The sequence below is a fragment of the Eriocheir sinensis genome, chromosome 26 (assembly GCF_024679095.1).
Source record: "Eriocheir sinensis breed Jianghai 21 chromosome 26, ASM2467909v1, whole genome shotgun sequence".
Lineage (NCBI taxonomy): Eukaryota > Metazoa > Arthropoda > Malacostraca > Decapoda > Varunidae > Eriocheir > Eriocheir sinensis.
Window position 1 is genome coordinate 2,332,244 of NC_066534.1, and position 8,283 is coordinate 2,340,526.

General features: G+C 43.0%; 1 pseudogene; it reads right to left on the reverse strand.

Moving 5' to 3' along the window:
* Positions 1–211: 211 nt before the first annotated feature.
* On the reverse strand, positions 212–3,457 carry LOC127003888 (sulfotransferase 1A1-like; annotated as a pseudogene).
* Positions 3,458–8,283: the final 4,826 nt, after the last annotated feature.

Sequence of the window (8,283 nt, forward strand, 5' to 3'; positions counted from 1 at the left end):
ACCACAATGACGCAAACAGAGCACTGGTTTAACCGTTACTCAGTAGTAAACAAGTTTCAAGACACTAAAAATATTGCTGTCATATAAATTTTGTGGAACATTGCTGGAATTAACATTAATAGTAAAAAATAAAGCAGTTTTTTGGAATGCTGAATTCTGCACTACAAATCTGAAAACTAAAAGAGTGCACCCACATACTACTTCACACGAGTGAGCGAAAGAGTGGCTGGCGCCGCGCCATGGCGTGGCTCACTCCGCCAGGGCCCAGCTCAGGCTCAGGTCGCTGCCGGCCAGGTTTTCCTTAATCCATTGGTCAAACTCCTTCTGCATCTCCGGCGAGAAGTGGTTCTTCCAGTCACCCGTCGTGCCTGCAACACCATAGCCTTGAAACAGTTGGGCCTACGCGATTACCAGCGGGAACACCCGACTGATACACCAGAACAGACAAACCTAGAAAGCGGTCTCTTCAGCCCCATACTTTGACCTCCAAAATAGAAATAATATTCGTATAACATACACAAGGGAACAGAGAGATGGCGGGGAATGTCTACGGCAATGCTCACCCTTTCGGAAGAATCTGACTTCGTTGTCATCTTTCTTGTCGAACACTGGGTCTGTGATTGGCTCTCCTCAGGACTTCATGGCCGAGAAGGAGGTGTGTCGCGCCACCTGAGGGAAGAGCTGTGAGTGTGTGCCGCGACCTAACAACAAACATCAGTGCTGCAGTAAAGACCTCGAGACCCTTCCACAGCCGGACCTCCGCCATGCACTCACATTCTCGAGGACTCCTGGCTCAGCCCTGTTCCCAGGAACTCGTTGATCCTTCCAGCTCTTTCATGATGTCGGCCTTCATATCCTCGTAGAAGAGGAAGAGCAGGTTAGGGTGGTGCCTCTTCCCCACGCCTCCTTCACGTGGGGCCAGTAGGGAGCAATAAAGAGCTGAAAGGATTTGTGTGCATTCACGGTCAAGTAGTTTCAAAGGTCTTTAGGTTAAGATTTTCTCAACAAAAGGGAAGAGCTATTCTTAGAGATAAGTCTAGGAAGCGAGTGGCAAAACAATAATTCGTCACCTTGAAACCAAAGTAAGGGTGAATCAGGCGTGGCTTTGTGACAGGATGCAGGTCGTAAGTAGACGGAGAAAAATCAGAGTCAATACATCAGGAATCACGGTGATCCACAATGATAAGATCAGACAACATGACTGACTCAGGGCCGCTTTCACTGTCATTTTGTTTGTTTGATCGTTACCAATGGCGGTGATCGCCGCTATAGTATTTCCACGTGAAACTGGCCGATGGGGTATACGCTGCTGCGGGTTAGCCTACCCCGCACCTTGCACTACCTCTCAACATCTCTCGCTTCCTCTACAGCCACCACTACCCCATAGGCCAGTTTCACGTGGAAAACTATAACGTTGATCGCCGCCATTGGTAACGATCAATACAAACAAAGTGACTGTAAGCAGCTCTGAGGTCTTGCGGAAGTTGACTTAACGACACGCATTACTGGCCCAGTAAATAGTTAAGTTCAACAACGACGAATGCAGTAAGTGTAAGAAGAACTACATCCGTAGAAAGTGCATAATCAAACTTTTACATTTGTCATTCCAGCTGCCAAATGCATTTTTGTTTTGCGTGTGGGCTCTGGCCTCCAACCCGAGAGTCACTGAACCACCACCGTGCATTTAAGAGTTACAGTTCGAGGTTTTATACATCGAGGTAACAGGAATACAAAACGTATCCTGGCACTGCTACTTAAAGGTGCTCTTGTGCACTGAAAGAAATATTTTACCTCGAATCAATACAGAGCAGCATTACCAAAATTACACCATGGCATTGAGCCTTGGCGGACAGAGAAAGGCAGAGGAAGCACAATACACATTCATTATGCGTTAGGAAGTAGTTTCGAGGTGATTGAAGTGAATTATATGACAGATTTGAATGATACGATTCAAGTGGAAATTGGAATAAGCAGCAAAACAATGAGAGGGATCTAGATAAGTTCTAACACTAAAAACAAAGCTAAGGACACTTAGAAATGGGCATAACATGCATACCAGACTCAGGCAGGATACTGGCAAAACTTTTCCACAGTTAGAGCCGTGGGTGGGTGGAAACAACATAATCAGATATACACTTGATGCAAATACGACTCAAATTATAAATGGAAAATATTTATATATTAAGTATAGACAGAAGTAAAGAAAAAATAGAAAATGGATGGATAGACATAAAACATACGTATAACAAGTAATAATAAAAAATCACTAACTTTTGTTGTTCATGATGTCTTTGAAATACTCCTCCTTTTCGCTCTCGAACTCGAATACTTTAAACATTTTGAAGTTGTTGAACAGCGAGATAGCCATGTCCTTGGGGTTCCGGGCCACGTACACAACCTGTGCGGACAGCGGTTTAATACGTCCCAAGAGCTGGCCTGTGGCTTGCCTCAAAACAAATGTCTCAGGTTTTTTGGGGGATTATTTAAACATTCACAATATAAACTTTTTTAATACGAATGACCGTCGCTGACCTTTACTCTGTCGAGGACGTCCTTGGGCATGAGGGTGAACGGGTAGTGGCTCTTCAGGATGCGGGGACTGGGCTCTGCGTCTGCCAGGTGGAGGTTACACCTTCCTTCTCGTTCTTGCCCGGACACTGTTCCCTAAACTTTTTGGTAGGATTCCGGCGCCTTGCCGCCTAATGTCTTCAGATCAAACATAATGTCCAGGCTAGAAAGAGATGGAAGCACGATAATATAGGGGACAATATATTTAAGAAAATCCGAGGGCATTTCTTAAATATATTAATCTTACAATTACATGCCTCACTTTAAAATATACAAGGAACCCGCCATAGGCCTTCACAAGTTAGCTACTCAGAACTCTATATTTAGCGCTGCTTTTCCAAACCACAAGTCTCCCTCACCTGTCCCCGAAACCTTTACCTGTACCCACACACCTGAAATCCGGCGAGCGCAGCCACAGTGATTCCTGTGCCTTGGGGTTGTCCAGCTTGGGGTTGTGCACCATCGTCCAGATGATCTCCTGCATCCAAGAGGTGCCGGACTTCGGGAAGGTCGTGATCAGGACGTCGTCAGGTCGGAACTAGAGTGAAGGGCGCCATATGTTGGTGTGAGGACTCAACGTGACGGGGCGAGATCGGATGTTATGACGGACACCAATGATTGATGAATGAGTGGCCTACATGAGGGAAGGTAAAGTGGATGCATGCATACACGAGGAATGCGTGGGTGTGTACCTCCATGTTGTATATCCTGTCAAGGAAGGTGGGCGCCGTGCCGGGGTACACCCATCCCTCGGGCTTGAGGCGGACTATTCCGTGTACGAAATTATTGAAGCCAATCGCCTTCTGCTCCTCCTTGGTGAGTTCCTCCACCACGTGTCCGCTCAACAGCTGCTTGCTCATGGTGGCCAGGCAGAAGACTTCTCGAGGTGGTCGTCAGGTATCCGCGGCGGCCGTCAGGGAACTGTGCCTCCGTTGTGCTGTGGATCGGTTACTACCTCGGAATATATCTTGGAAAAATACATGGAGTGGCGCTCTGCGGGTCGCTCTTCTCTGTGATTGTGTGGTGCCGGTGGGGGGGAGAGAGTGATGGTGGGCAGAGAGAGAGAGAGAGAGAGAGAGTATTACATAGATAACCAGACCACAGGCCCTAAAGGCCCAAACTAGGTGGTCCGTCCTAAACCTAAGTGGCAGTTGTTATGCGGCCACCATGGCGTTGAAACTGACCTAGTGAACATTGAGATGGAGGAGATAGCGGTGGGGATTATTCTTAAACGATGCAATCGAGTTACACTGCACCACTGATTGTGGTTATCTGTTCCAATCTCCAACGATACCATTAATGAAGAAAAATTTTGTGCAATCTGAATAAACTTGTCTGCATCTGAGTTTAGCGCCATTATTTCTCGTTTGCGTCGAATCATCCATCACAAACAGCTTGGTCGGATCCACGTTAATAAAACCGTTAAGTATTTTAAAGCACTCGATCAGTTTTCCTCTGAGGCGGCGTTTTCAGAAAACAGGTTTAGATGTGACAGCCTTTCCTCGAAGGGTTTGTTTCGTAATGAAGGAATCTCTGTTGCTCTACACTGAACACCTTCTAACTGCGGCAGCCCAGTTTGAGAGGAAATGGAATTTCCCAACTGCATTGGAACTATTGACGGAAAACACATCGTTATGTGGGGTCCACATCAAGGTGGTTCATATTATTACAATTATAAAGGCACCCATAGCATTGTCCTTCTAGCACTTGTAAATGCCAATTGTGAGTTTACGTTCGCCGACATTGGCACTAATGGACGTGTCTGATGGTGGAGTATGGCAGAACTGCAAACTTCGTGACATGCTCGAAAAAAAAACTGATTAGATGTTCCAGGACCTACATGTCTGCCAGGAAGCATGGTAAGGGTTCCCCATGTCATTGTAGGGGACGATGCATTCCCATTGAAACCCTACCTCATGAAGCCATTCAACATCAAGAATCAAAATTCGCACAGAGGATATATTCATACCGAGTGTCTAGAGCAAGGCGAACTGTTGAAAATGCGTTTGGTATGCTTGCAAATAAGTTTCGTGTGTTGCAGACTACTATTGCTTTACAACCGTCAACAGTTGACAAGGTAGTGTTAGCGTGCATTGCTCTTCATAATATTTCTTTTAAGGCATAATGACATAAATGAAAGCGCTCTGTACGGTACTGCCATAGCAACAAATATAGAGACGCCGATGACAAATTCCTCGTGTGGTCAGGTTCAACAACTGCTCTCTCTGAGGCCCAATAGAGGCAGGAATCCATCCCGACAGGCAAAGGACATACGTGAACATTTCATGTCCTACTGCAACCATGAGGGAGCTGTATATCGGCAGAGATAAGAGCATACATTTGATAGGCAGATTATGATTGCCACACTATTTACGTAATGTACGTACGTTGTTGTTCACTTATATCCCATGTTGTACGATTTGTTTGTGTTTGTGTCTGGTTTCAACAAAAGTGGTTGTAATAGGTTTGAAGTTCGCCTCAAAGATATTAATCATAAGGAAAACAGCAACAACAGGAACTGCAGCTTAGAAAAAATAATGTAGACTACAGTCGTGGGCAGAAGTGAAAACAGTGCGTAGTTTCAATATTAAAATTTATTGTAATGATAATAATAATATCAATAATGATGATGATGATAATAATAATAATAATAACAATAATAATAATAATAATAATAATAATAATAATAATAATAATAATAATAATAATAATAATAAATAAGATCAAAAACAGGAAATTACAAATAGGAACTCGACAAAACAAATAGAAGAACAGACCCAGAAATTATATATATATATATATATATATATATATATATATATATATATATATATATATATATATATATATATATCTATATATATATATATATATATATATATATATATATGAAGAGAAGAGAGAGAGAGAGAGAGATTTACATAGATTTACATAGAAAATCAGATCACACAGACCCCATGGTTCAGACTTGGTGGTCTGTCCTTAAACCTAAGTGATTTTACATTAATCAGAAGACTCCAAAACGTTGCACTTCTACTCTAGTTGATAAAATTAAGTTGAAGGAAGTGACGGTCGAGCTTATTTTTGAAGGAGTCAATCGTGTTACACTGGACCACTGATGGTGGAAGCTTATTCCATTCTCGCACTACAACGTTGGTGAAGAAAATTTTGTGCAGTCTGAATTTACTTGTCTACATCTGAGTTTTACGCCATTGTTCCTCGTGCGCAGACTGTCATCGATCATAAACAATGTTGATCTGTCTACATTCGTGAAACCATTAAGTATTTTAAAACATTCGATCAGTTTTCCTCAGGCGACGTTTCTCAAGAGAGAACATGTTAAGGGTAGAAAGCCTTTCTTCGTAGGATTTGTTGCGCAAGGAAGGATCATTTTCGTTGCCCGACGCTGAACACCTTCTAATTTAGCAATATCCTTTGCATGGTGGGGGACCAAACTGTACCGCATATTCCAAGTGGGTCTGACTAAACTGTTGTAGAGCAGGAGTATTACATCTTTATTCTTGAATACAAAGTTTCTTTTAATGAAGCCCAACATTCTGTTCGCTTTATTTGCTGCATCGATGCTTTGCTGTGAAATTTGAGGTTTGACGCGATTCTGACCCCCAGGTCCTTAACGCATTGAACGCTTGTGAGTTTAACGCCGCGCATTTCGTAATCGAGCTTCTTATTTCTTGTTCCAACTTGAAGGACCTGGCACTTGTCTACGTTAACCCATAAGCGTCGGGCTAGAGGACTATTGTCGTCCTCGCACCGCGCAGGCGGTGCTGATAGATTTTGTAAAATAGGTGTCTTTCATCAATGCCCCGTGTGGCAATTTCAAACGAAAACATAATAATTTATATTGTTTTTTCATCGCCAATCCTTCCTCTCCACGATTAAATAAATTTGAAGTGTCTACGTTTCAGCACGGCATAGATATGATGTTGGGAAGAGGTGCTATTTTTGGCCAAGCCGTGCGCGTCGGATGGCGGGAACACCCGCCACCCGACGCTTTCCCCGAGCAGGAATTCCGTCACCGACGCACACGGGTTAAGGGCATCTCCATCTATCCGACCAAGCTGAAATTTTGTGCAAATCCTCTTGGAGGCTTTGCCTGTCTTCGTCAGTGAGAACCGAGTTACCAATCTTTGTGTCGTCTGCAAATTTACTAATGCGGTTATTGAGTCCAACATCCACGTCGTTGATGTAAATAATGAAGAGCACTGGGCCAAGGACCGAGCCCTGAGGGACGCCACTAGTGACAGGCGCCCACTCTGAGTTAAATCCGTCAATCACTACTCTTTGTTGTCTGTTGCTCAACCAATTCGCGATCCATTGGTTTACTTGACCGTCAATACCTATTTGTTTTAATTTGTAAAGTAATTTATGATGCGGGACTTTATCAAACGCTTTCTGGAAATCAAGATAGACTACGTCCAGTGATTTGGTTACGTCATTAACAGTGAAGAGGTCGTTATAAAAGGTTAATAGGTTTGATAGCAGGATCTTTTGTTTCGGAAGCCATGTTGTGAGTCCCCAATCAATGAGTGGCTTTCAAGGTAACTCACAATTTTGTCTCTAATTATGCCCTCAAGTAGCTTACCTACAACCGAAGTTAGACTAATGGGCCTGTAATTACCTGGTACTTTTTTGTCTCCTTTCTTGAAAATCGGTGTCACGTTAGCCTTTTTACAATCTGAAGGGACGATGCCTTGTCGCAAGGACATATTGAATACGGTTGTGAGGGATGTGAGTATTTAGCTCTTCGTGTGTTTCAGCATCGTTGGATATACTTTGTCAGGTCCAGGACTTTTATTTGTTTTTAAGTGAATGGAAGCTTTAAGGACGTCATCGGTTGTTATTTCAAAATTAGGCAATGCATGCTCGAGATATACAATAGTACTGGTGTTGGTGGTAGCGAGAGGAAGACTGTTGGTATTAAACACCGAGGAAAAGTAATTGTTTAAGAGGTTTGCAATGTGTTGGCTGTCAGTCACTAGTGTACCGTCGCTGTTTGTTAAAGGTCCAATACCACTTTTGATCGCCTTTCTGTTGTTTATGTAACTGAAGAAAGATTTCGGGTTATTTTTACAGTTGGCTGCAATATTTTCTTCATATCTACGCTTTGCCTGACCTACTAGTCTTTTTACTCGTCGCCTGGCATCATTATAAAGTCTAATGTTCTCGGGCGTGCTTTGTTCTTTCTTTAACCTGTAAAACAATTTTCTCTCATTGACTGATTGTTTAATTTCGCTATTAAACCACGGTGGGCTTCTATTAGTGTTAATTCGCTTCTCGCACAAGGGGACGAATGTGTTCTGCTAAGTAAGTGATTTTTAAGGCTTAGCCAGGCCTCCTCTACGTTGCCGTCATCTGATAGTTGTATTTCTGTTAGTTTTTGTCGGATTTCTACGAAGTTAGCTCTTTTGAAATTGGGCACCTTTACTTTATTTTCAGTCACTGATGATTGAGCTTTAATGTCGACGCGCACTAATTTATGATCGCAAGAACCGAGGTGTTCTCCTACCGTGACACTACTGACAAGGTTATCTTGGGTCGTTATAACAAGGTCGAGTATATTATTTTGTCGAGTTGGCTCAGAAACCATTTGGCTTAGATAATTTTCTTCTAGAAATTCGATCATTCTATGTGACTCGCCTTCTGTACCTGACAGTGTCGCCCAGTCGATATGGGGAGGTTAAAGTCTCCTAATAT